This window comes from Montipora foliosa, chromosome 2 (genome assembly GCF_036669935.1).
Source record: "Montipora foliosa isolate CH-2021 chromosome 2, ASM3666993v2, whole genome shotgun sequence".
Lineage (NCBI taxonomy): Eukaryota > Metazoa > Cnidaria > Anthozoa > Scleractinia > Acroporidae > Montipora > Montipora foliosa.
Window position 1 is genome coordinate 1,620,596 of NC_090870.1, and position 7,989 is coordinate 1,628,584.

At 40.5% G+C, this 7,989-nt stretch overlaps 1 pseudogene; it reads left to right on the plus strand.

Annotated features, from left to right (window-relative positions):
- The first annotated feature begins 224 nt into the window (after window positions 1-224).
- LOC137988495 (uncharacterized) lies at window positions 225-3,753 on the plus strand (annotated as a pseudogene).
- Window positions 3,754-7,989: the final 4,236 nt, after the last annotated feature.

The following is a 7,989-nucleotide window of genomic DNA, read 5'->3' on the forward strand; positions in this document are numbered from 1 at the left end:
TGTAGACGGACATCAAGGAAAATGTGACAAGGATATTACTTGTCAAGTGCACTTGTCAAGGAAAACTTGTCGTATTTTTCATTTACACTACCAAGGAAAACTTGTCAAGGAAAAACTTGTCAAGGAAAACTTGCTAGTGTGTACAGTCGGCAAGTTTTCCTTGACAAGTGGACTTGTCAAGGAAAACTTGCTAGTCTAAATGAGGCTTAAACTAGAGGTCAGTCATGGAGGAGAAGGACGATGGTAAGTTTTCGACTTTCATTTTCAGTCACCTTAGTTTCCTTTCTTGCTTCTCGATCGTTTCAGTTACAATTCGTTTAGTGTAGTTGCAGGTTTCAGTAATACTAATTCTGACTAATTTTTCGACCGGCGCGCTATTTTTATAACAACTTGCGTTTACGATTTTCTGCATTTTCCTTGGGGAGAGAAAGCTTTCCGGTAAGTGAAAGTTTAATACTTAATTTGATGGTACATTACATTTTGTATGAAATATGTAGCTCACCTTTAACGCCTATTAATAGTGGTCACTATAGAAGAGCCTTTAAATAAAATCGCTCTGAATGTAGCGATGGCGATAACAAAGTATTTTTTAATGTACATACTTACATGCTGAATGCATTCGGCTGTCAAATTCAATTCAGCGATCTAAGTAAGGTTTTATGCTAAAATGTAGATTAAATGCTTCCCTTGTGTAGATGCGGATGTCAAGGACAGCAGACTCACTTCTGGGGTAAGATTTTCTGTTTATTACTTTTGATATGCGTATGTTATAATTAATGCCTTTTATTGGAAAATTTATCAAACACAAAGTTCACGTCACGCAACGCCTCAATGCAGACTGGCCGGAATGAACTATTATGCTTTTTTGTTGTTGCTCAAATATTACACCCTCCCCATCGATACTTTCAATTATACCACTTTTCATTGTAATAAAAAAATTGTGGGTATTGTCTTAGTCAGTAAATCTAATGCAGCTATTAATGGCCAGCGTGAGTCTTTTTGACTTTTAGTTTTCGCTTTAAAGCAATGTTCATTTCAAAGTTGAAAAGTGTTCATACCACCCTTATTATTTCAACTGACGACAAAGTGTAATTTAACTCGACTATTTCAAGGTTTGAGAAAAGCTACGGCATCATAGAGTAGAGGAAAGAGGAGCTAAATCCTACAGTACGTCGGATCTTTTGGCTTTATGTAAAGGGTGACCCGAAAACACTGACCCCCGGTCCATGGACCCCCATACGGACGGGGTCCACGGACTACCATACGGAACGGTCCACGGACTACCCCGACGGACCCCCTCCACGGACCCCCCACAAACACAACATAGAAATAAAAATAAATTTAAAAAGAGATTTGACTTGCCAATTGTCTGGATAGACCACTCGTGTCGGCGAGATCTCAACCGTTATAAATTACGCTCCGCAAATTTAACAGACCAAGGCTCAGGCCCGGGCGCAAGGTATCTTAATCACATATTGCCAGTTCCTTCCCTGTGGACCGGCGTGCTTCGAAAAAGACGGCTCAATTCTCCTATTTGACCCTATTTGTGTTCATTTTCCGCCATTTTGTTCGTATCATTCTCCCGCGGGATTAAGAACTCGCCCAAGGCTTCACGAAATAAAACACATCCTGTCTCCGCCTCACGTGCAGCCATGGATGACCGGTAAGAATCACTTTTATTTGTTTGTTTTTCTGAGCCATCTGCATTTGTTTGCACCGAGAACAGATTCCAAACATATTTTTCTTACCTTAGCAGAAATGTGGAGATGTATGAAATATTTTCAAGTGATGAAGTGAGTTGACATTTTTAAAAGTTACCATTGCACACATTTTGATCTGGCTATACTGTCTACTCAATATCCGATTAGTCAGTGGAGCGGCTAGTTGACTTACTATTTTTTTTTTCTTATATTTGAATGGAATACAAGTACACAGTCATTACTGTGTGAAGAAAGGCAGGCGGGTTGAAATATGATATGATGCGGGCATGTGTGAGATAACACAAACAAGGGAAGTGTGGTTGCCCGCTATGTGTTTGCTGAACTAAAAAGGAAGGAAAGACTCAAATGAATCTTGAAATAACTTGGCCAGATATATATATAGTTTAGTGTACTTTGTAGATGGATTGAGTAATTTACAGGTTGATTGAATTGTGGCTTATAGGAGTTGATTGACAACAAAGATGACCATGACCTTGGCAGTGGAGGTGAACACACCCCTGGTAGCAATACAAGTCTGGCAGAGGTATTTAACCGTAGTTAAATACTTTTCTTGACTGAATTGTTCCCCCCCCCCCTCCCCTCCTCCCCCATTTCCCTCTCCTTCTTTATAAAGTCAAATATTAAGACGCGTCTCTGTCTGTCCGGAATGAACAAGCAAAGGAAATATTCCATTAATGCACGTAATAATGTCTGAATTGTGGCTTTTAGGTTTTGATTGATGATAGAAATGATCAAGACAGCAGTGTAGACGAATATTCCAAAGGTTGTGACACAAGTCTGACAAAGGTATTCAAGTGGGCCTTTCTTTTCTTATTTTTCTACTTTATAAAGTTTTATGTCAAATAATTGTCTGGCTGGTATCTTTTTGTCTGGAATAAAAACGGATGGGAAAATTCACATCAAATTGTCTTTTCTCAAATGATAGTAAATAAATGATGGCAGGCCTATCATCACTCTGCCCTCTCGTGATAATATAATGTAATTCAGTGTAGCTTGGTTAAGCTCTCACAAGTACTTTACATTTCTGCTGTCTGAATGAGACATTTGATATCCTCTAAGAAATTTGATGTAATGGACATGTACATATAAATTTACATTTATTTAACTTGAATCTTGACCCTCAACTGCTAAGGTCTGAATGTTAATTCTCGAGCTCCCCACTTACAGCCACACATTTCCTTGCATGTTAATTTTGATATTTTGCTGTCTTAAAAGTATTCCATATCCGATGGTTGTCTTTATTCTCATCTCCAATCTGCTTGACAATTTGCTGATTACTGACCATGAAAATAAGATGTCCGAGGCTTAAGAATATTAACATTTTAATATTTGTTTTAATGAATGTTTTATAGAACCTTGAAGGCTACAGTGATGAAGAAAGCTATGCTGATGAAGAACGTTTCGATGTGTCAAAATCACAAAAAAAAAATGAAGGGAAAGGATTACAAGCTGTACAATGGTAATGTTGAGTGCAACATGATAACTCTTGAGAGCCTTGATAAACCTTACGTTGTCCCCTTTATGATGAATTTCCAGGAAGAAAGTCCTACAATTATAAGCAAAGCAGTTCCCATCGGAATTCAAGACAATGCAACTTTTGTCTTGAGCCTTGATACACTGGAACACTGAAAAGATTTGTTCTCAGATGAAAATGGGTCATGGGTCATGACAGGATGTAAGGCCAAGTTCTACACCATCATAAGGGATGAAGGGGGCAAAGTGGCTGAACTTGACAATCTCAACAGTCAAGCAAGTGCCGACGTTGCAGTGAGAAGAAGAACGTACACATGTTCCTCCTACACGTCATATCACAAGACAATTGTGTTCATCGAATTTGGTAAAGATATTGAAAAATGGTTCCCACTCGTGCTTCTCAATTACAATTTTGATGGTCAGCCCACAAGATTTAAGATCAAGAAGCATGGTAATCGAACCTCATCCAATATGGCACACATCCGATCCAAAGAGAGCACCAAGCTTAAAGTTGCAGATAAAGCTGTTGAATTTGGTCCAAAGATGGCATTGTTCTTAACACGAAAGGAGTCTGGTGGTATCTGTGGTGCCGATAGCATTAGTTCGCTCCCACCGAACGTGAAACAGGTTGGATACCTCATTCGAAAAGCACCTGAAAGAGTAAACAAGGACCCACTTGCATCAGTCCTAGAACTGCAGAAGACAACTTTTCCTGGCTTTATCCGTGAAGTAGTCTGTAATGATCTTCCCACGGTCATATTATTCACTGATCAACAGTTAAACAATATTGTGAGGTTTTGCTGTCACGACGGGGTAAACCAGGTCTCTGAACTTGGAGTTGACGTAACATTTCAACTTGGTCCATTCTATGTGCTTGTAACAAGTTTTAAGAATACAGTTCTTCGAGGAAAGGGAGCAAAAAAACACCCCTCCTTTTTAGGCCCTGTCATGATCTGCATGACTAGAGACGAATCCACGTACCTAGCATTTATCCATTGCCTTACCCGTGAAAATCCTGGTCTAAGTGAATTCCTTCGTGCCACAGGCACTGATGATGAACGTGCGTTAACAAATGCCCTCGCGGCCGGTTTCAGGAATGCAACACCTTTGCTTTGTTACATTCATAGCCAAAGAAATATCAAGGAGAAATGTAGAAAGCTGGGTCTCTCCTCAGCACTAGTGTCCCGCATTTGCCAGGATCTCTTCAAAGCAAAAAGTGGATTAATTTGGTCAAGTTCACTAGAAGAGTTTAACAAGAATGCAACAGCACTCATGGAAGGGTGGGACACCCTAGAAAGGTCCGGGAAGTCTGGCCTACCAGCCTTTACACAGTATTTTCGCACCCACACGCCTAATGACATGCGCACAAAGACGGCTGCATTTGTTCTGAGAGGCCTTGGCTTGGGAAACAAGCCATATGAACAGAACATGCCTGAGTCAGTAAATGATATGATGAAAGATTGGACGAAGTTCATTCCCCAGGACATGGACAGACTCATTATAAACCTATATGACTTTGTGCAGTCGTTCGATCAAGAGGAAGAAATGGCATGGTTTCAGTTGTCCGACAAGTGGGAGGTCTGCCACCAGTTTCAGCAACATTCACTGACAAAGAGTCAAGCAGAGATGACCCAAGAAGAGCGAAAGGCTTTCCTCAAAAGGGCTAGCAAAGTTTGCCCCGATCCAGAAGCATACAAGAGGTGCTGCAATTTTAAGGTCACACCATTGTCACATTCCTCAGCTCATCCCTCTATAAGGCAAGCAGCGTGTGATCTCAGCGACCTTTCAGAGCTGAGTGGCCACTTTTCCAAAGAGGAACAATCGAGTCTGCTGGAAAAAGCCAAGACTGTGCTGTGCAACGACCAGTTCCGCCAGGGTTTCAAGGGTAGTGTGTACTTTGTGGACAGTGGAGGACCCCTTCCTCACCGGGTTCAGTGCTTTAAGAGTGGAAAATGTACTTGTGATTGTAATTTCTTTGGGCGAAACAACCTTCTCCATCATTGCCTGTCTATTGCCATCCCGGTCTTAACTGTGTGGCAAACGTTGTGGAGGCCTACCAAGGCAAAAGTCTCAGCCAGATATCAGCAGCTTCTGCTCCAAAAAATGTTGGTGGGAAAGCTCCATCTCGCAAGTGGCATTTACCTGCAACTGAAGTAGCATTCCACCATTCAGATACAGATGCAGATGCACATAATACAGAAGCAAATTTTCAAGCTGAAATTCTCAATCCAACAACTCTTGTTATAAGAAGAGCAGCTAGACCAGTGGATCCCCTATCCTCTGGGCCTTTGGTTCTTAAAAAGATTGCCGGTAACATCAAGAAGTGTGCTAGCTGCTTGAAAGCTGTGAAATCTAATTTTGTGGGATTCCAGAGCCCCGATGATAAGCTGTATTGTTTTGCTAGATTTGAGAGCTATCATATTTTCAACAAGGAAACGAATGCTTGGCAGTTGCTAACATCGACAAGGCACTACCACTTAAACCCTGTGGGCACAAAGGTGTCTTCAAAAATAATATCTGATCATAGTCTCATCGTCACTAGTAGCCTGCGTCAACTGGTTATGGAGAGATTTCAGTGTAATTTAGATTTGTAAGTGTCTGTCATTTCCTTGAATGAGGTTATCAGGGTTCGTACACTCATTTCAAGAAACTCAATTGTGTACTCCCTTCATCCTCTTCCCTGAAGGTTTGTTTTTTAGTGGAACTACCTTGCATGCCTTTAAAGCTAAAGATGGCAACTGAAAATTGCCTAGAAAACAGAAATCAAAGAGAAAGACATTCTATATCCCGAACGTCCCTTCTTAGAGGTTGTCAAATTGTATTATAAATCCTCTTGGGTTTGCCCTGAGACAGCCTAAACGGTTTAAAGTACGAGCCTTGAAATGACAGTTAGCTATCATTCATTTTGTCGGAATTTGAGATCGTCTTTGCTTTAGTTGGGCAAACAGCGTGCACAAAAGAAACGTTTAAGGCTAGGAGTGATTTGGAAATGTTTACATACGAAACGTTTGCTTTGTACACATGTATGAACGTTGCAGTTTTAAACATTATGTTAGAGTTAGTTACAAAGAGGAGAGATCACATGTAATCTTTAGCATTGCAGAGAATGTTTGTTGGTTGGCTACTACTTTAAATCAAACTAGAAGTTTTTTTAACATACAGTTTATATTTCCTGCCTTACCCTGTATGCAAAGTGGAGTACCAGTGTTAGAGTAGAGGAGAAATGGTGCATGTGTTGGGAGGTATTCTTAACACGAAACTGTTGAGTTCTAACAAATATTTAATGCAAGAGGCTTTGAAACACACCGGCTAAAATTATATATATGACACCAGTTATTAAATTGAGTTCATCCTATAAAACGTCATCCGGTCTACTTTTCTCAAATAACTTAACAGTTGGTTCTTTTCTACTTTCCACTGACGAAGTATTATCCTAGCAGCAATCTGAAAACCCTTCCAATGTTGTCTTTCGTTGTGATACTCCAGACCGATCCGCCATACAATGACTAGCCTGCGATCATGCCCTCCCTCCCTCCCTACGTTTCATCTCGGACCCTCCCTAAAGAAAAGGACACCTGGTCGCAGGTTATACAATAACTACATGTATTTATAGGCTTTATCGTGACGTTTTAAAATTGGACTCTTTCATTAATCTTTATTATAGCCTTGTCTGTCATAATTCTCAGTAAGATTTCTGCACAGCCCCATACATTATAAATTATCCATGTATTACTTCCTCACAAACAAAGAACAGGCGTGAACAAGAAAATGCATGCATAACTATTGTATGGGGCTCTCCGGAAATCTTGCCCTTCCTTTAAACAGTATAAAATGCGTGTACTTCAAATTCTATTCAAAGATATTTAAGGAAAAAAGTCTAAATAGGAAGTCAACTCGTCGCTCCACTAAAAATTGGATGTTAACGTAACCAGATCACAATATGCACAATTTTAACTATAAAGTCAACTCACTTCATTACTTGACGGTATTTCATACACCTCCACATTTCTGCTGAAGCAACAAAAAGCTATTATAGGAATCTGTTCTAACTGCAAACAAATGCAGATGGGCAAGACAAACAAAAAAATACGAGTGATTCATGTTACCCGTCATCCATGGTTTCCTCGAGAAACGTAGACAGGTTGTTTTCCATTTCGTGGAGCCCGGAACGAGTTCGTGAACCCGCGGGAGAATGAGCCGAACAAAAATGGGGGAAGGAACAAGGAACCTCATTATCGGTCTTTTTCGAAGTACTCCGGTCCACAGTGAAGGGATTAATACAACTTGCGCCCGAGCCTGAGCCTTAGTCTTTAAATTTGCGGCGCACAACGGTTAAGATTTCGCAGACATGAGTGATCTATCCAGACTACCGGTAAGTCAAATCTTTAGGTGTTATTTATATTTTAAATTTATTTTTATTTCTATGTTGTTTTTGTGAGGGGTCCGTGGAGGGGGTCCGTCGGGGTAGTCCGTGGACCCGGTCCGTATGGGGGTCCATTGTCCGGGGGTCAGTGTTTTCGGGTCACCCTTAGGTAAACAAGCGGTGATGGTTAAACCCAGGTGGTAGCGAGTTTACTTTGACGATACTCTGTGTTTGACCGCAGATAACGAAAGACCGGACAACGTGACAAAAGCGCCAAGATATTTGGGAGTTTAGCGTTGTGTAACAGACATCTCAAGAAACCAGAAGGGGCCTAAGATAAAATCCAACAAATAATAATTGAGTACGTCAAATTTGGCTCCTCCATTCCGTGTGTTTAAAAGATCATTTTACATGTATTAATACTTATACATG